Consider the following 20,316-nt stretch of genomic DNA (forward strand, 5'->3'; position numbering starts at 1 on the left):
GATGACTTGAAGTGGTTGTTTCTAAATTTGCATATGCACATTTGTATTTAAATTTTTTTAATTATGCATTACAGAAATTGTTTTGAGTCAATCAATCAATCATCATTTATTCGTCAACACAATTTAAACATGGTATGATATATAAAAAAAATAATTACAAATACAAGTGGAAACTAACTTAAATTGTGTGACAGGAGTCGCGAGGGACCTCAAGAGGTCTTCAGGCAGCGACACCTAAAACGCTTGTTGATTCAGGTTAATAGCTTAAAAAGTTAATGAAACACCAAAACATTTCAAAATAAATATTTTGAAGAAAAAAAGAACATTTTCAAAAAACAAAAAATACCAAATATCCATCATAAGTATTTAAAATAAAAAAAAAACATAACATCCTGGTTACGAGCATGTTTTTTTATTATTTAAATCAGTGACCAAATTCATAAAAGATGAAATGCACTGTATGAATTAAACGGTTGCACGAAAAGACATAAAATATGTTATATATCGATGTGGAGTAAAAAAAATATAACGATTAACTATAATTCCCTTTAGACTGAATCTTTCAGTATCCCCTGACATGATGTACGCAAGTTGGTATGCTTATTTTATTTTTTCTGGGATGGGCTAATTTTTTCACTTGTTAAACATGACTTGCATATGTTTCATATATGGGTTGATATATTTTATAATGTATTGTCAAACTGTCTGCCAATCAAGCTTATTTAATTGACTTTGTACTGCCAGCTGTTATTTGTTTTGTTCCTTTAAAAAACGTGACACGAAGCATTCCCTGTTTATGCTCGGTACTTCAAAAAGAAAACAAAACGACTACCCCGAGATAAAGTGATTGATTTATGACCATTTTGCCAATACAGGGGGAAAACACACTAGATGGAAAACACAGCTGTTATTAATTCGTAGACGTATAGGCAGCGCAGTACTTATCAAAGTTATTACACCATATTCACAGGTTATTTTAGCGTTCCAGTTAATGGGTTGGTCAAAATTATTGTTATATTGTTAAGAATTAATACTGTGCGTATTATTCTAACTGAAGCGAACATACCTGGTTTTAATGATATAAAATTATTGATACATATTAGTGCCTTACTGACCAACAGAGAAGCACTTTTTAAGCCCCATCTTATTTGAGAGCTATATGGAAAAACCCTATTTTTCAGTGCTAAAAATAGGCTTCGACTTATTTGATGGTTAGACTTGTTCGCCGGGAAATACGGTAACTCGCGGTATCAGTCTTAGCCATGAAAAAAGCTGGAGGACATTAATGTATGAAAGTATTCCACAGTGTATAAAACAGTGTTCCCGTAAGTGAAAAGCGAGGTACAAATAAATTACTCTTTGTCGAGGAACGAGTGTTGTGGTCATGTACTGAGCTAAGTGTCACAAAGTAATGCTCAAAAGCTGCTGGTAATTGATTGTTTTGGAATTGATGCATAATCTTAGCAATTTCTAGCTTATGGATATCAAGTAATTTTAACACTATATGATCGTGGTATAGAATGTTTAAGTTAGAACGTAAAGGTGCCCGGGAAAGAATTCTAATAGCCCTATTTTGCAGAATTTCTAAGTTGCGCAAATTTTGTCGAGATGTAGAACCCCATGCAGCAATAGCATACTGAATGTGGGACTGGAAAAGCGCGAAGTAGATGGTCCTCAGAGTAGAATCCTGTAAATAATATCTGAGCTTACCCAGAATCCCTACAGTCCTTGATAGTTTCTTGCAATGCAATTGCATGCAATTCATAGGTGTGCGTGTTCCATTTAATTGGTGGTCAATATTGAGTCCAAGATATTTAAAAGAATCGACTACTTCTAATTTGTTACCCTTAATTTCAACTGAGAGTTTTGGGTATTTGATGCGAAAGTTTGGGCTGAATACCATGATTTTAGACTTATCTATATTTACTGTTAGTTTGTTGCATAACATCCATTCATAAATTTTATTTATTTCAGTGTTCATATTAAGTTGAAGAGTGGCTGGGTCCTCTGCGTTGGCGAGCAAGCAAGCATCATCTGCAAACAATTTACTCAAGAGGTTCGAGCAGTTGGACAAGTCGTTTATGAAAAGGAGAAAAGCTAATGGGCCAACTACGGAACCCTGAACAATTCCGCAGTGGATGGGCAAAATTGGAGATCTGTGTGGGCCTACTTCAACAAATTGGTAACGACCCGTCAGGTAATTGGATAATAGTTTGCCTGCATTACCTCTAAAACCGTAATGTTTTAACTTATGGGTGAGAATAGTGTGGTCCACAGTGTCGAAAGCCTTTTTTAGATCTAAAAAGGCACAACAGACATAGTCGCCTTTGTCTATTTTATCATAGATAAATGAAGTCAAATCAAGTATGGCATGACTGGTTGAGTGTTTGGCCTGGAATCCGAATTGGCATTTGTTTATCAAATTAAATTTGGTACAATAACTCATCATTCTAGTATAAATCAACTTTTCCGCTATGATGCTAATTGAGGATAAAATGGAAATTGGTCTATAGTTCGAAGGGTTATTCTTTCTACCACATTTAAAAATTGGTATTACTCTAGCCATTTTCAATGAGGAAGGATATATGCCTAGACTAAACGATGAATTGAAAAAGTGACTTAGTACCGGTGATATAATATCGGCAACTATTGCATTGTTAGGAAATAGGAGGAAATACCATCGGGCCCAACAGCTTTACCCTTTTTCAGGTTCCTGATTACATAGAGAACTTCCGAAGGTGTTGTTAATTCAAGAAAGAAAGAGTTCTGCGAAGGTACACCTAGAAATTCAGTACATGGTTTTGAGCAACGTGCGATTTTATCTGCAAGTTTCTTCCCTATGGTTGAGAAGAATTTATTAAATTCGGTGGCCACTTGAACTGGATCAGAAACTGTGGTACCATTTTCTAGTATCAACTCTGAGATGGTGGTGTTATCTCTTGACTTAATTTTGATGATGTCATTGATGGTTTGCCATGTGCGTTTCACATCGCCTCTGTTGTTCACTAGAATATTATGGTAATACTGTTGTTTCGATTTTCTCTGCAAATGAGTTAGAATGTTTTTGTACTTTTTGTAGTGAAGACGCTGGGATGCATTTCCCTTCAGATACATTTGCTTGAACATATTATTTTTGTGTTTGATTGACTTATGGATTCCCCTGGTAATCCAGGGCTTAGAATACAATTTATTTTCTCTACGTGAAAGTGGGCGGAGTGGTGCATGTTTGTTAATTAACCACTTAAAATGGTTGAGAAAGAGATCGAATGAGCTATTAAAATTTTGTTCAGATAAGATTTCACCAATATAACGGTTGCACATCAACTCGACTTCTAATCTGAATGTGTCAGTAGAAAATTGGCCATGTCACGTTTCATGCGTGTTTCTGTTTTAACTCTAGGACTGGATGAAGATAGTGTACACATAATAGGGAAATGATCAGTGAGATCACTAAGAATGATAAATGATGATGAACAAGATTTTATGGTGTTGGTGTAAATGTGATCTATTAAGGTGTGGGAGGATGAAGTTACTCGAGCGGGTCTAGTGATAATTGGAAATACAAAGTGGGACAAAAGCATATCTAGATAATTGGAAGTGGGAGTATCGTGGGTATCTAGGAGGTTGATATTGAGGTCACCTAGGATTATTTGCCCTCGCTAACTTGTCAAATAAAGAAGCCATGGCTTCAGTAAAAGATGGAATATTGCGATGCGGATGCTTATAAATTACCCCCATAACTAAGGTTTGGGCTTTTGAGTTTGGTTGAGAATACTTGAGTTCAATCCACATGTCCTCACAATTTTGAAAAGATAAGTTGAAAGCTTGAACAATTTGGTATTCTATGTTAGTTTTGATATAAATACCAACACCACCAGCTTGCGTTGGGGAGGGGGCATGGATAAAGACGTAGCCAGGAATGTCCACATTGGTAACAGTGGACTGACTTTTGATTCTGGTTTCGCTCAGAGCGATAATTTGTGGCAGGGTACGGAAGTGAGAAATCAGTTCCATTAGATGATCAGCGTATTTACCCAGGGATCTAATATTAAGATGTAAGACAATGAGATCAGAGGGTAAAAAAGTGGACGTTTCTTTGTTTATAGAAGATATTTCTAGATATCGACACAGAACTGTAGGAACGTGAGGGTGGAAGCTTGTCGATTCCCATGAGCTAAGGTTAGAATTTAGTTCTTGGCCCAGTGGTATTGTTTAAACAGAATTTTTGCAAGAAAAATCTTGAGTATGAACACAAAAGCTGATGTGAAGAGGTGGATCAGGTAGCATAAGGGCCATATTGTGACAGAAGTCCCACTACAAGTATCATATAAACAGTTGTTAGAGAATCTTAGGTAATTCATTACAGAATAAAAGGGTGGCGTTTTTAAAAAAAATAAGAAAATTGTGACCAAGAGTAGACTTATCTTATTTTGTTCAAGTCCTCTTCATTAACAATAGGTAAAGTGTTGGTATCTTTATTCTTCCTCATCAAAACCTTGCCATTTGAAGTCCAAAGGAAGGCATATCCGCAACGTTTTTTGAGAAGTTTCGCTTGATAGAAGAGGTTCTTATTTTTATCAGTCAGGTTCTCAACAATAAATACTTTGGCCATATTTCTTATCGATGTTGTGTTGGCCGCAGATTTAATTAGGTGGCGGTTTTTTAAGATTTTGGAGCGGATTATTCGGTTGGTGAATTTTGCCACTATGGGCTTATGAATTTTAGAGTTGTGAGTTGGAGAGCGATGAGTTATAGAGATGTCGGAAGGTTTTATTTCGACATTTATCATTTTACCTATTTCCATGACAAGATTATCAGTGTCTTCATTAATGTTAGGAGCAATACCGTGGAATTCAAGGTTGTCTAATCTGGATCGACGTTTGTGCTCCTCTATTTTTTCAGTGGCATAGAAAAGTTCTTCCTCAAGATCGTAGATAAGGTCTTCTAGATCCCGTATTCTTTTGCCATATTGGTTTAGGGATTCTTCTGTTACTTTTTGTTTGGATAAGATTTCATCATATTTCTCTGATTGAAAGTTTTGAGAATCTTTAATGGATGCTATATCTTGTTTGATTTCTGTAAGGGATACCATTTGTTCTTCCATGCACTCTTTCAAACCAGGACTCAGGGGTAGATATTCTGAGGTGATATTTGCAGAGGTAAAATTTTCGGCAAGGCATGTTGCTATTAGAGATGGAAGTTGATTCATGATGTTAGTTTGAATTGCCTCCTGGAGTGCTATATGGAAATTTGTGTATCCCTCGAGATGTTGTGAAATGGGACCGATTGGTGATAAGCCAGGATCGGGTAGGCTCCTGCTTAAGCGTTGTTTGGGCTTCGGCTTGATGAAGCTACACTGTTGTTGTTGTTTGACATCTTGCTGTTGAAATTAGATGTTGACTTTGACAGCGAATGTTGAAGGGTTAGACTATATCCAGCTATTTTAGGTTAGATTTAGAACCTGTAGATCTTAATCAAATAGCGAATGGCGTATCCAGTGCATTTCCAGTAGGATGATATGGAGTTGTTCGGCTTGCACTAACTCCACGAAAATGCAAAAAGGACTTGAATTCATGAGATGAGAAAGATCCTCCTCTGTCAGAATGCACAAAACTTGGAAAACCAAACAAGCAGAACAATCGAGATAAACACTCTAAAACCGTAGTGCTTTTCATGTCAGCACAGGGAAATGCAAATGGAAACCGACTCATTTCATCTATGATAACCAATAAATAAGGTCTGGGACCCTTCAATGGCCCTTTGAAGTCAACACTCAGTCGCTCCCACGGCTGCATTGCCTTAATAAGAGGTTTCTCTTCAGGCTTGAAAAAGCAGGGCTTTATCTCAGAACAAATTCGACAGTTAGAACAAGTATTCCGTCCGTTCTTCCTGAAGAGAAAAAGGTAGATTTTGGCTTTTAATAAAATGATTCAGTCTGGTAACTCCAGGATGACCTAGCTCCTTGTGTATTTTATTAAGTTTATCAATGTGGGACAAAGAAGCACAAATTCTAGACAAAGTATCTGCAGCAGTATTTTCAGATCCTGGCTTGTGCTCAATCGTGTAGAAAAAGGAACCCAGTTCGAGTCGCCACAGCTGTAGTTTAGTATTCTTTATTTTGCTTCTTCTGGTAGGATCAAATATAAATGATATTGCTTTTTGATCTGTAAACAATCTGAAATGGCGTTCATGTAAGTAATGCCCCCCTTTACGTGTCGCCTCTATTATTGCCATAGCTTATTTCTCTATTGCTCAGTGTACGAGATAAGAAAGCAACAGGACACCCATTCTGGGCCAACACAGCAGCAATAGCAACATCAGATGCATCAGTTTTAACTGTGAATGGTTCATCATCTGATATTGTTTTTAAACACGCATTAGCAAGGTCCTTACGCAAATTCAAGAATGCAGTTGTAGCTTCATCACTTAGTGGCAATTGGCAGTCTTTAATCAGTGGGGCAATTTTCCATGAATAGTCACGAATCCATTTGGCATAGTATGCGAAGAGTCCAACACATCGTTTTAATTCTTTGCTTGTTCTCGGAATGGGTAATTTCCATAATGGCTGTAATCTCTCTGGATCAGGCTTGATTTTGCCACAAGAAACTCTATATCCCAATAAGTCAATTTGGGTTACTCGTAGGACCGTTTTGGCACTATTGAATGTAAAATTTTCCTTTATTGAAACTTCTAAGAATGCATTTAAATTGATATCTTGATCCCCCTCAGTCATTCCACAAATTGTTATGTTGTCTAGGTAAACGAAAACTCCCTTGAGATTATATTTCTGGATTAAAGCACTCATCGTCCTTTGGCAAGCTGAAACTCCATTTGTGACACCGAAAGGAACTCTACAAAACTGATATAGGTTACCATCAGCTTCAAATCCAGTGAATGGCCGGTCTTTTTCAGCCAGAAGTAACTGGTGATATGCACTTTTTAGATCCAAAGTGCTAAATAACTTAAATTTAGAAATGTCGTTTACCATTTTGTCAATTCTTGGCAAAGGAAAGCCATCTAATAGTGTAAACTTGTCTATTGTCATGAAATAGTCAATCACCATCCTCTTTCGATGTCGGTCATCTTTAGTTACAAGTACTTGAGCTCGCCATGGCGTTTCAGCAGGTTCAATAACACCATCCTTCAAGAGTTTTTGCACTTCATTACGTATAAAAATTAAATCATCTTTTTTGTATTGACGTGATGGTGTTGCTATTGGTTTCCAGTCATCAGAGAGATGTCTAAACAAGCGAGGGCGTTCTATATTTGCAGCGGCTACATTGCAAGCAGTTTTATAATTATTTTCTCCATGAATACGAAGGTGTTTATTTCCACCCTTCATAACAAAAGTCACACTACTGTGCAACTTCATGAAATCTTGACCAAGAATTGAGTCTGAACAATACCACACTTCGTACGTTATGATTTAATTCTCTATTTCAAAACAACAACCCAGCATGCTAATACGCTGCACCGGGATCCCACCAGTACCATTTACCGGTCCTTTAAAGTTCAGCAGCGATAAAATAGATGCGAAAGAAGTTTGAATTAAACTTTCACTATCTAACTAAATTTTTATTTGTTGAAAAAGCAACTCACTTACCTGAGATGAAAAGAACAACTTCAATACCCTTTCGATCAACGTACGTAACTGCGGTTTCTCGAGTAGCACGGCGAAGCAACAGAGCAAGACCAGTGCAGCTCACTTCGGGATCTCCTCGACGAGGAGGTCTCATGTTCAGGACCGACAGTATGGATTTGAATCGCAGGCAAACCACTGAAGTGAAATAGTTCTCATATGTGGTCTGACCTCTTTAGAGACAGCTTTGCTTTTTTAGTTAAGTGATTTCTGAATAGGTCCCAGGCTAACATGGAGCGTTTCTTGAAAGCACTCACACTTTATTTATTCATTTGATTACGCCTTCCTCATACATCCTTTTTTTGGGTGCTGATGGATGAGCACACCACAGGAAAATTTATCCTTCGGGGGTACAACTGCAGTGCAACTTAGCACTCCCTTAAAATGTTTTTTTTTTCATGCCCTGTTGTCCTGATAAGGGATGTTTTGTCACCCTTTAGAGGGAATGTTTGGCTATAATAATCACGTTTGAACCTCACTACAAATCTTTAAACCCCATCCCAAATATCACGAAACCATTTTTAACTTATCTAACACTGAATCCAACCTTCTTACTCCTTATCATCAAAACATATTTTATCGAAAAGTTTCATCTGGTAAAATCAACCCCTGGTTTGTTCTTTATAATAGTCCCTCGAGGGTTTTCAAAGTGCAGTTTATCCAAGCAGATAGTGTTTGGAGGTGGAGGCAAATACCTGGGTTTCACTACTCACCAACCAATTCTGCAATAACATAAATTCCTACGTAAATTGTTTCAATAATGTAACCGGGTGTCATCGCCGAAATGTGATCTTGGTTTATTTATTATACAATCAATTGTTCTTACTTCAATGTAAATGTTCCCAATTAGGTTTTTCAAAAACCTATATTTTGTGTATATCAAAGGAACAATCCTGTTTCAGAGAACACAAAAAAAACGACCTAGAAAAATAATCGAGAAAATGTGTTTTAAACTTGCCGTGAATAGCAGTCAAAAATCGCAAATATATAATACAAAAGTGATTTTGTTTATTTATTATATGTCCCCCACATCTTTCGATATTTTCTGCATTCCGACAGTTGAGCCTGCTTTAGAAATTTTTTTGGTAAGTATGTTTCTAAACTTGCTGTAAACGATGACCAAAAATTGCATATTTCATACCAAAACGGTTATTGTACAGATGGGCGGGAATCCTTTTTGCTTATTTATAACGACAATATTTTCGTACACAAAAGTCTGTACTGTAAATATTTTTCGCAAATTCATAGGACCTCGTCTAGTGCGGCGCATGGAATAGGAGAAGATAAACATGCGGGATGCTAACAATCTTTACATACCTGCACTCGATATAAAATTTCAACAATGATGAATTGATAGCCAATTTATAAATGCAGAATTCAGATACTTCTAAATCTTCAAGACAGTTTGTTTTGGCGGCTGTTCTTCTTTAAAAAGAGGAAAACTTTCTTGCTCATGGTACTCTGAAATATTTGTTTCCGAAGGTCAAACTCTTTACCAAAATTGTGATCTCTTGGCGATGTTTCGCATCCTTCTGCATCTTCGCGTTGACGCTGTATTTGGAATACGGTAAAGATCGTCCTATGTGTATGACAAAGGAGCCTTGTACTGCATCGATATTATTACAGAATAAATTTGATACAACATTCTATTGATTTTGTCGCCTGCAAACATGTTTGATTAGCGTCACTATTATTCTCACTCCGAAAAAATACCAATATTTTTTCCGTTTTGAGCCGAGAGGTTCTACACTGTGAATGAAAAAGAAATCCCCACCAAAGTTTGTAAGGTAAACACCCAATAGCAGGAGATCATCACTGATATGGCTTCTATATAATTAGACACAAAAACAAACACAAAACATAAAAAATTAGAGCTGTGCTTGTCCTTTGCATTGGAAAAGGTTATGTTAACTTGAACAATTTCAATATAAAATATATATAAGTGACTAAATCTTAAAAACATTGAAAAATATGGTAAGAAATACCTCATTTAATGCAAGCTAGTCTTCGTTCAATAGGGAAGGCAATGTCAGAAGCCAGTAGATTTCTTCTGCATCCAAAACAAAAATTAATTTTGAAGGATATTGCCGTCATAAAAACTAGTATAAATATTGAACATGTTTGCAATTCAATCGTAGTTGTTATACTGGGCATCCAAATTAGGCCTCTCCTGAATTTTTATTTTGTGAACAACAGAGACTAGCACATTTCATACACAGTCATATAACATTGTGATTTGTGATTTTTTTTTTCAAATTTTGTTATAATGCGCACAATCATCCCACTATCTGCCCTATTAAAATCATCCAGCTACCCGCGAGGATAAAGGAGATGTCTGTTTGGAATTGTTTTTAACGATGTAATGCTGTCGTGGTGGTTATTTCGTGTGGCATGTCGTCACGCCGGACGAATGGCGGAGATTCGTTCGGCGTAGTGCCCCCATCCATTAGTGCGTTTACATGGCAACGATTATCGTGCCAAAACCGTATTTTGAGCGAATCGTGTTCATGTAAACACTTTGGATCGCCAATCATGACTGAGCGTGTTTGCATCGTGATATTCCAGCACGATTGCACAGGGTAAATTAGCAGGCACGATGCTTTCCTCGCACGCGCGAACAGGGACGCGCTGACGGTGTTACTTCGGCGTTTTCGAGGTCTCTTGCTCTGCGCTTCTGTGAACCTAGTGCAGTAATGCTTTCAGGGCGACAGCGTTGCAATTGCAAGCTAGTTTGAGCTGTTTGAAGTAATTATTAGTTGTAGATAGAATTCTTTACTTGCGGAATATGTTCAAATTCTTTTGGACCAACCAACAGCCTGTAATGCACAGTGCATTACGGTCTGACGGTACCGGTTACTTGGTAGGAATATAAAATATTGAGTACGGTAAAGTCGCGGAATTCTAGTGCTACAAATGACTGAAACGTATGTAAGTGTAGAAGTTCCCCGGATTACGGTATGTAATTTAGCAAAGGGTACAGTCAGATAGTAGTATGTTAAACACAAGTACAGCACTGATACAAGTCAGGAACTAGCGGACAAGAATAGGCCCATGGCTGTTCGGAGCTTTTCAACCCTACCCTAGCAAAGCAAACGTCAAAACGTTGGGCCTATTCATACACCAAAAATACGATACCGGTACTGTATCAGTTAAATCGATTATCGTTTTTTATTTCAAAAATTTAATTTCTTGACATAATGAATTGCATTCATAGCATTTAGCAATATTTAAACATTAGTTATCGCAGAAAAGTAGTAGTACAGTTTATGTTTGTGAGTGAAATGGAGACAATGCCAAGTCCGAAAGCTAAGTGGGAAGACAACGACACTGCTTAAAACACTGCTTGGTATTGTTCGAGAAATGAATCTGGTTGCTCTGCTTGACCGAGGGGAGTCTAGATCAGAAGTTTTGTACAAAGAAGTTGAGAAACAGTTGACAGCGAAGGGATACAGGAATAGGTTTTGGAGTACAGTCGTTATGTTATACAGTTTCAGCATTTTGATTCATAAATTTTAGTGGTTTTCTGAATAGTTATCTCTACTCAATTTTTAGAAAATTGCAATTGATTTTCGTTGAAATATTATCAAATACAAACTATGTTAAATTCTTGACTAGCAGTATGTTTTCAGTTTTTCAATTGGCTGGTTACTAAAGCTAGATGTTTTTACATTTGTAGTTTCCAACAAATACGTTATAAAGTGAAGGCCTTATGGTCTACTTTCAACAAGATAATACGTCTGCGCTGTGTTGATGGGACATGTGAATATTACGATGAGCTTTATGAAATGCTTGGCCACCACCCAGATGTTGATAATATTAATATGGGAGTGGATATTGGAATCACAGATGCTGTATCACTAGGTAACTATTTTTCTTTGATGTTTTGGATTGATGCATTTTGTCAGTTCCCTATTACCTGTATACTGGTGTGTGTCATGTTTTTATTTTATTTCAGAAATTGATAAACCAAGGGATGCAATGCTTTCAAGCAAACCAGAACCAGGTATGTCCTCGTGTGTAGTTCAGTTCTATATACTTTTTTAATTTTCAATATACTTGTATATTTCGTATAGCTCTTACTGATAGCCAGCAGTGAGACTGGCCCAGACTTTAACTGCAGAGGATGATAAATGAAGTTGTAATGATTATTGGCTTAAATACTCCCATACCTGGCATAAACAGATATCCAGACGAGCATATGATTAAGCCTTTCTGTGATTAATGACCCTTCTCTCTTCCTGGGATAGTTATTCTGTTATCACCCTAATAATGTCATTTTAGCACACAAATTTATTAGGATAGGAAATTGACGATTGTCTTTTTAAAATTGTTTTGCTTATGCTTAGATGTTGAAGAAGATGCAGCTTCAACTACAGACAAATCTGTTGATACTTCATCCAATCATAGAGGGAATCCAGAATCTGGTTCGTATCTATATAAATATTTGTTATATATTATATGTCTCAACCAAAAGATCATGCTACTTAACTGAGATAAGTCTTATTCAATTATATTTCCATGAAAGTTTGACTAGGAATTGTGCTTTTTCTAGTTAAATAAAAGTCTCTTAATGCCACTGTGCAGGGAAAAGACTAGGCTTGCACGTAATTTACGGATTTACGGAATTACGGAATTATTTCGAGTTACGGAAGCGAAGTTACGAATTACGTAAATTCGTAATTATTGGTCGAGCGCTTTTGCGATTGAAACGAGCTCTCTTCAGAGCAATCAATTCCGTCGATTGTAAAAAATAAAAGTTTGTTAGAGTTCCGGTATTCGCAGCCGTTTTCCTCTCTCTTGTTACGCAGATGGAGAAGGCATAACGCGTTGCCATTTACTAACCTATTATCAACTTATCTAGCATGGCAAATGTACATATTAAGCGTAGATATGGGATAGAATTGTGTTGAGACCGATGGACGCCAACACACCTGGTTTCAACTTCTTCGGGTGAAATGACTAAAGAATGTAAGAGATCAACTTACCAAACATGGTCTATTTGTAAATGCCGTGATAATTAATGTCGCGCTTATCAAACAGCAATATGACGACGGAAGAGAAATTGCGTAATGAACCAACGCAACTTAGTCTTTTCGGCATCGGTAAAGCGACTCAGACGGCAGAGAAACAACAAAAAGACGGGATTTCCCATGTTTATTCTGCGCGAGATCCATTTTCTATTACAAAATCTTGATGTTCTGTTACCGGTTTTATCGTTATATATCTGTCCGTACTTGGCCTTGTTTTCACAATGCCTCGCACTATTTCGGCCAAATATGTCTTTACAAAATCTTTAAGTCTTTACCAAATGCGGCAACTTATTTTGATTTATCGTCGACTCAAATACCACCGGCACTCGACCAAACTTGTGTCGATCTTAGCCGATAGGATTGTCGACTTGAGTTAGAAAAGTAAATTAATATTTTCGTGAGTGCAAAATAAATGTCACAAAATGCATTGTTTTGCGATATAACTTTGTATTTTTGGAGAAGGCATGTCATATAAGTACGGTATTTAAATTATGCGCAAATAATTAATATTTGATCTAAATTTATCGCAAATAATGTTATAACATTTAGGCCGCGAAAGGATTTAATGTAAAAAGAAGCATGGTAATCGGAATATCGTCAATAAGTCGGCATCAATAATTATTATAAAATGCTAACTAGGTAGTAAAGTCGGATAATGTAAAAAAACGGTACAATAACAAGTCTTCGTCGCGAGGCAAGCGCAAGTATAATCAAATGGGAGAATACGCTCGTCGTTGATTTATAAATTAGAAACCCGGAATTTTTATTTAATACGAAACTCGTATTAATACGTTAATACGATTTAAAAAAAGTCAATTATCGTTTCATAAATATTACCACTTACCAGTGTTGGTAATGATAAAATTGATCGCATAAAATTTGGTGATATAGTGGATAAAAAAATCAAAGCTAATACAAAAGATAAAAATCAGAATAAAATTATTTTGAATTCACTCCTTGATATTTGTCTTTAACATCTGTCGCCGGCGTGTAGTACTGCCGGGAATATGAAAACCAAATGTCCCATTTGGAATAAAAGTGGATTAAATTGGTTGTTATGATAGTTAAATGTGTGAAAAAAATATCGCAATTACGGGGTCATTACGTAATCGATTTGGCCGTAATTACGGAATTGATTTTTGTCAATTACGTGCAAGCCTAGAAAAGACCTTCAGTTGACTTTGAAATCCTTTTCGAGAAACAAAGGGAGTGGGAAGAAAAATGATGCAAGAGCGAATGGAAGCCCATGCCCAATTGATGAGAAAGACTGTGCAACAGATGGGGACGATACTTTTTGCGTGTGTATCTCAGCTTTCAAAAAATCGAGGTAAAAGCTCATATTTTGCTTAGGCGCAATATATAAGGAGTAGTATGGTTCATTGTGCCACAACAAGGTCACCCGTTTGTAAAAAGCAGTTCAAGTTGAAGCATCAAAAATTTGTTTATCATCTGCATAAGAAACTGAAACGATTAGCAGCTCTGTTGATCCAATGTTGTTGTTTATTACATACATCGCACAGGAATAAAATCAAAACCATTGTGTTGTGGCATGGTCCGATCAAAGTGTATGGATATAGGCAAGCCTTTACGATATAAATAGATTTTCTCCACAAAAAAGCTTAACGAGGGGAAGGTTTTGTACATCAACTTAATGGAATGACTACAGAGATACATTTGGAATAAATCCTAGAACAGTTGTTCCAAGCCTCTGCACGCCTAATTTTGAACTCTTTAATGTGGTTTATATTCTATACAAACGAGCATCATGGTAAAATAAAATAAATAAAGTTCGTAACCAACGCAATAATCCCCGATTGCCTGGGAAACGTCGCTGTAGTGTAATAAGTAAAGTGTTGAAAATCGCCAAGCGTTTGTAATTGATATGTACTGATATTTCGAAATATGCAAGATAAAAGATATGAAAAACTAACAGCGTATTTGCGAAATTTGTAACTTTGCTCTGTTTCATATAAACGAGAAAATTATCAACACGTACAAGATCGTTGACTTGTAAACATTTTGAACAAAAATGGATTCATGTTCTGCAGTTAAACCGAATTTAAAAGCAGCCGCGGAGCATGAAACTGGCAATGGTATTTAACGCCAAGTACGATGCCACGATTTTAAACCGGATCGAAATTCAATGGTATCCATGTAAACACAAGACATATTTTGACGTTCGATTGTCCGAAATACGATGTGGGAACGTTTTTTGGTAAAACGATTATCGTGTCCATGTAAACGTAGTACATGTTCGCCATTTCGGTTCACATAATTTACAGGTACCCATTTCCGAGTTTCTCATAGCTACTTTAACGTTTGTGGTGTGTTTCATACAACTCTCGCGTTTTTTTTATCATTAAGAAAAAGACGGGTTTCTCGGTCCGTGACCAAAATATTTTTGTCATAAACTTGTCCTCAATCATCTCGTATAACCCAAATATGACATCTCTACCTATTACCGTTCTCGAGATACCATAAAAAATCACTGGACAACTCGCCCATTTTTATCATTTGGCAGACAATCCAAAAAAGATAAATACACGAGCATTTCAGATATTTCATGTTAAATCAATAGATTATATATACCAAAATAAAACGTAACCAGGAAAAAACTAAGTGTGATGACAACATAATAAATACACTTGATTAAACTTGTATACTATAACGAGGGAGGTCTTCGCCAACAACAGTGAGTGAACTTATGTAAACCTGGTATTGCATTCCGATATAATGTACATTATCCCCTTTATCTTTGTACCACCCAATTAATACCCACAATGCTGCGTCAAAGACACCTTTAAGAATCGATTCATTTACAAGAAATTTTGCTTTCGATGAGCAATACTTAATAAATACTCATTATCGAAAACTTTTAGTCCCAAATTTCTGCTAATATAAGTCATTTCAGCGTTATTCTTGCCCTCCAATGTAAACTGCAGGTGCAAGCTCATAAGCACCAGAGCTGCCGCTTGGGCAGTTTGTGCCATAACGGCCGTTGCACAAATTGTGCAAACAAACCTCAACGAAACTAACTCCCAACACTCTGAGTTGTTCTTGGGTTATACAAATGGGTTTTTTCACTTCTTGCCATAATATTCCAACTGGCAAGTTTGAACATATTAAACTGTTTGTTTCTTCAGGTGCTGGTAGAATTGGTTGATCTGTACGGAGAACCGGGAGATAACCCCAGTACCGTAAGCAAATTGGTTTCACAATAGTACATGGTTTTCCGATTGACAACTTCTCCTCAAGCCGCAAAGTGACAGACTTGAGCGAAGTCTGTGCAACGAGACATGCGATTGTATGGCCAAATTTTATGTAAATTAAACGGTAACACTCTCTCATCCCATTTCATGTTTGTTGACGCCACACAAAACTGTTCACTTTCCGGCTTACGACTTCTGGCAGGAACTGCTACATGGAGAATATCACCGACGATTTTGACATTGGGTTTCATCTCTTCTCCATCTAGCAAAGTTATATCGTCCAAGCAAACCTCTTCGTATTGACCACGCACTGTCTTCAGAACGTGCGCTAGCCCTTTATGATTCAATTCAGTTAATATGGCAGACATCTCTTTTTTAATTTATACCCTGTTATATAAAACAAATTTATTTTTATAGGATTTTAATGGTATTTTAACATGTGTTACCAAATGAATATTGTCATTGTTTTTTCTGCGTGATGTTTAGCTTACATACTTTGGTTGTTTGATATATACAACAATAGACCAAAAAGGTAATAAAAAACATTTGACCATTTTTATTAACATATAATGAAATTTAAGGTACGCCTAAAAAGCAATTCAATACATTATAGCGGTGTGAGCGTGTTAATTTATAATGCTTATATAAAGCAAGCACGCAAATTATACAAGTTAACTGAAAATTATATCAGAGTACATCCAGCAAGACACATTCAATACAATACATTATAGCGGTGTTAGCGTGTTAATTTATAGTGCTTATATAAAGCAAGCACGCAAATTATACAAGTTAACTGAAAATTCTATTAGAGTACATCCAGCAAGACACATGTTTCCGCGACCAGCTTCGCTATCCGAATGTCCTTCAAGAATGTCAGCAGCGCAACGTGCTTGACAATGACGTCATATCTCTTGATCACAATATAGTGACAATTCACGGACACGACATTCAGATTGCCAATAAGACCTCTCAGAGGCCCGCAATAGGCAAAATTCATAACTGAATATAATTTGGAAAATTTAATATTTTATTTTAAATCGTACACAATACCAAATAAAACAATTGAAATGAAACATTTAAATGAAAATGTATAAAATGTTGATGGAATTTATTCTTCTTCCAGCACACTCTCTGTGGCGACAAGTTCATGGTATTCCGATTCCGGGAAAATTTTGTCCAATGGACCTTTCCCCGACATCAAAACATCCGTATTCTCAACCAATCATAAGCGAGCAGATGTAAACAAACATTCTCCGATGAAAAGTCGCTCAGACAACTTTGGACGCGTTCCGCACAGGTTGTTGGCGGTTTAGGCAGATCTTTGTCCTTTTTTTTCGCTTTTTGTTTTCTTCACAGGGCTGCGATAAATAGAAAGCTGTAGTACTGTATGTTACTTGCTGCAAATCACGTTTACGAAATCTGTATATCTATACTAAAAGGCTGTACGGTACCCGTTGCATGCACCTTACAGGTACGGTACCGTACAGGTCAACCAACTGCTATTTCGAACCAAAAAATAGTAGACAGTCATGCTGATGCAATCAAGAGTACCGGTAGCCTACCGTATGTCAGTACGGAAGAATTCGCCTTCAATACGATGTTGCATTTTTATTAAACAGAATCTATTAATGAATTATTTTGGTAGACTAACTATGTGTAAACGCTGCGCATATGGTATTTGCCAGTCTGACAACCTGTACGGTACCCCTGCCGTTCAAATGGAGTAAGATTTGTGCCTTTTCCGAAGCCACATATTGACCGCCAAAAAGCAATGAGGAGGATAAAGGAATGCAACAGGCCTCACAGTCAATTCAACCTGGGAAAAATTACCTATGATATATATTCAATATGTTAATTCTTATATGAAATGAATTTTCATACAAGCAATGCGTTCCATCATGCATTTTCATGGAGGCGAATAACCAACTGATGAATACCCTAACCCTATATCAGATTCTTGTCGCCCAACAAAAGAGCACCATCAATTGTGAGGTAAGGATCACCAGATACTTCATTTGATACAGAGACATGGGAATCTGACGAAAGTGAGGAAAGATTGTCAAGGATCCAACCTGATCTGCCCCCAGACTCTTTAGTTGAAACTACCTCAAGTGCCGCTGATGAAAATGACAGCGCTTTGTCAGACAGCAGAAAAATGTAAGCAAGCATCATCATTATTTTATTTTGGTTCTCTGGCATAAAACAACACAAAAAGCCAACATACAAACAAAATGCAGAGAAAACTGGAAGTCGAGCATGACTTAAAATAGATTTCAAAAAGTACGCGGCTACCCACCAGAAAAAAAAATTATAATAATAAAAGGGCACGAAAGAATTAACAAGATTCAGAATCGGGCAACACTTTTAACGTAATTCAAAATGAGAAAACACATACTTCTTCCAGCATTGGTGTCATATTTGCTAACTGTAAAAATGATGAATAAAGAAGGAAAATCAATATTGAAGACTTCATGCAGAATCTTTTACAATCCATTGGTGATAAAATGATGTTACTTTATGGAGTATGCTCCGCATGCATGCCATGTCCGGTGTGACCCTGGTGATCGTAATATCATTTTTTGTGCGGACTGCAAAGTCACACCAAGCTGCTCCTGATACCAGAAGTTGGCCCTGCACTTTGTAGTAACTGTGGTGTGTGATATATACTTATTTTGCATTTATCACTGTCATATAAATTGCAACTTGTTCATAATCATCTGATAACTTTAGAACCGAACGAAGTGGTGGGTGTTTGCCCATCTGACTATATAACTACGAGGTAACGTTAGTGCTCAGCAAGCGCAATTCTTCCATATTATCAGGAGATGAAACCAGACAGCTTTAATAAAATAACTCAGCAGTAAAATCATTGTGATACATTATGTCTGTCAATGGAATTGTGAAATGAATTTAATTCTATTATTTTGACGTTCCATTGTTGTGCCTAAAAGCATATATCTGGTGTGTATTTTTATCCTATACAACACAATATCTGAAAAACTGTATAATTTGTAGTAGTTTTCTTGGACTTACTTGCTTGTTCCTTCATCATATGTTTTTTATAATCTGTTATATTCTATTTCTACACTGAATGAATAAACTATATTGTAAAACCTATCTTTCAATAGTATATTTGCACCCATCAGGCTGAGCTAATGAATCTGTGTTTCTATGATAGGACATAAACTTAAGTGCCTTCACTGTGCCTAGGCCTAGCATGTACAAATTGCATCAGAGACTTGGTGACTATCCAGCGACACCACTATTTGAAGATGATGTGGTGGCAGAGACTCCTGAACTTATCTATAGCACTTGGCTTTGAACTCCAGCGTTGAAACAAGATTGACGATTGAACGAAGCATCATGAATGTATATGAAAAAAATATTCATCTGTTCATAATTACAGATTGCTGTAGTTTGTGCAATGTTTCTAGAAAATGTATTTAAAAGACTTTTGAAACTGCCCCCGCATTTCATTTGTTTTTATACTAAACCCACAAATTCAGTCCTAACTTGGACGCTAACTATTAGTCTATGAACCATGAAATACAGTACCGGTAGTCACGAAGGTCTCTCAGTCTTCTGACATTCTTCAACCATGAAAGTTTAAATATCACCTTTCAATGAAAAGTTTTGTATCCTTCTCCAGCTGATGGAAAGAAAAGTTCTTGGAGAATCAAGTCCATAGAAAAGTCATCTCTGAGTGATTCCATTTTTGTATGTTAAATAGGCTTTTGGAACTAAGTCAGGTACGGTAACGGCAATGTGAAGGCGGAATAACGTTAATAATAGATCACTTGACAATATGTTATAACTTCGGAAGCACGAAAATACCGCCATCACCAGTGAAATGCCATTCGAAGGCCTTTAAAACGAGCAACGTACCACTCTACCGCCCTACGCAAGCCTGAATATTTGCAATGTTTGTCTGAGCGACCAAAATCAAAACAATAAAGGTCAAAGGTCGGGGAAAGGTCCATGGATGTTGATGGTTCATCGGTTCTTGTTTTTTCATAGGGGATTTCACATTCTTCCGACACGGTCTCTGTGGTGACATGTGTGGCGACAGGTTCGTGTCCGAATTCCAGTAACTTTGATCCCATTATTACCAAATCGCTTATATGCAGTTTGAATTTGCATGTGACCGTTTCGGAAGAACGTTTCTCAGGCCGAAACCAACCTAATATCCGGTAGCCTTTGTGTTGACGTAGTGACATTTTTAAGAATCACAACATTTTTTGGTAATCGATTGTTGTCGCAGGCGATACAGACAGCAATTCACGTTTGAAAACGGCCAACGTCCTGTTGCTGTATGGCTCCCATTTAACTTGCATGCCGGGTATATGTATTTTGATTTGATCCACCAGCATTCTATTCTGGCCATAACTGGCTGGACAGTCAATTCCATATCGGCCGTCGCAATAATTATGTATACAAC

At 36.9% G+C, this 20,316-nt stretch overlaps 1 protein-coding gene and 1 long non-coding RNA gene across 2 annotated transcripts in view; both read left to right on the forward strand.

Annotated features, from left to right (window-relative positions):
• The window catches only part of LOC144422696 (uncharacterized), a 486,406-nt gene that overhangs the window by 167,374 nt on the left and 298,716 nt on the right, over window positions 1–20,316 (forward strand). The gene's annotated exons all lie outside the window — the stretch shown is intronic.
• On the forward strand, window positions 2,041–3,342 carry LOC144422953 (uncharacterized). The gene is made up of 2 exons (XR_013475482.1): window positions 2,041–2,197; window positions 2,710–3,342. It is a non-coding gene; the product is annotated as an uncharacterized LOC144422953 (long non-coding RNA).

Source organism: Styela clava, chromosome 5 (genome assembly GCF_964204865.1).
Source record: "Styela clava chromosome 5, kaStyClav1.hap1.2, whole genome shotgun sequence".
Lineage (NCBI taxonomy): Eukaryota > Metazoa > Chordata > Ascidiacea > Stolidobranchia > Styelidae > Styela > Styela clava.